Source organism: Pteropus vampyrus, unplaced genomic scaffold (assembly GCF_000151845.1).
Source record: "Pteropus vampyrus isolate Shadow unplaced genomic scaffold, Pvam_2.0 Scaffold1000004102, whole genome shotgun sequence".
Lineage (NCBI taxonomy): Eukaryota > Metazoa > Chordata > Mammalia > Chiroptera > Pteropodidae > Pteropus > Pteropus vampyrus.
This window is the reverse complement of record NW_011918504.1, coordinates 5,500-6,782: the sequence shown is the minus strand read 5'-3', so window position 1 is coordinate 6,782 and position 1,283 is coordinate 5,500. Positions and strand designations below refer to the sequence as shown.

General features: G+C 57.0%; 1 pseudogene; it reads left to right on the top strand.

The window, feature by feature from the left end:
• The first annotated feature begins 284 nt into the window (after window positions 1-284).
• LOC105311455 lies at window positions 285-886 on the top strand (annotated as a pseudogene).
• The last annotated feature ends 397 nt before the right edge of the window (window positions 887-1,283 follow it).

Sequence of the window (1,283 nt, the reverse complement as noted above, 5' to 3'; positions counted from 1 at the left end):
GCAGGCGACACCTCCGAGGAGCATGTGCCACGCCAGGCGGCCCCGAGCAGCGCATGCTCGCAGGCCGGGTCACGTGTGGCGGGCCTCTCCGCCCGCCCCCGGCGCGCTGGGCCCACAAGGGCAGAACGTGGGGACATGGTGCACAGCCTGCGCCACGCGTCCCCACGACATACGTCACCAGCACCGCTCCTGTGGCGTCACGGCATCCGAGTGTCATAGCACCTTCCATCTTGGTTACGCGACAGCGACAAGCCTGTCTGTTGACACTCGTCGACTGCAGACTTCGGAGGGTGCAGCCGTTGCCATGCTGCCCTCGCTGCGAGTGGCCGTCGTGTGCTGGAGCAACCAGAACCGGAGCATGGAGGCTCACAACTTCCTGGGCAAAAGGGGGTTCCGGGTCAGGTCCTTCGGGACAGGATCTCACGTGAAGCTCCCAGGACCATCCCCTGACAGGCCCAACGTTTACGACTACCACACCACCTACGAGCAGATGTACGACGATCTCGTTAGCAAGGACAAGGATTTCTACAGGCGGAAGGGCATTTTGCACATGTTGGCCAGAAACAAGCGAATCAAGCCTCGGCCCGAAAGGTTCCAGGACTGCAACGACCCCTTCGACCTAATCCTCACCTGTGACGAGAGAGTGTACGACTACGTCGTGGAAGATCTGAACGCCAGAGAGCAGGAGACCTTCCAGCTGGTGCACGTGATCAACGTGGACATCCCGGACAACGAGGAAGAGGCCACGCTGGGGGCGTTCGTCATCTGTAAACTGTGCCAGTGCTTGCAGAAGTCGCTGGACTTGGACGATGAGATCAGTGAGCTGCTGCAGGAGTTTGAGGAGAAGAGCGGCAGGACCTTCCTGCACACGGTCTGCTTCTACTGACTGGCCGGGAGCCTGGCCTGCCGCCCCTCCCGAAGCCGGCTGTTCGAGCTTCCTTTCGTTGATCCGTCATCGTTGCTGATGTTTCTTCTGGAAAACGTTGTGACAGAACTTCGCCCGTGGACAGTAACAAAACCGGAATCAACTGCATGTTTGAAACGAGAACACACTCACAAATAAATCCGATGTTAACACCAGTCAGGTTCCGTTTTCATTTCTCTTGTACTTAGAAGTGGGCTATTGATTACGAAGTTTCTCCTCTACTCGGCTGGAACGTACCGATACCTGAGGACAGCGACGGGGTTAATTTATTGATTCGTTTGTTGGTTGGTTTCTTTTTGAAAAAAGGTGTCCATGGACCTCAGGTTAAGAATACCTGCTCTAATGGAAGCCCCGCCCC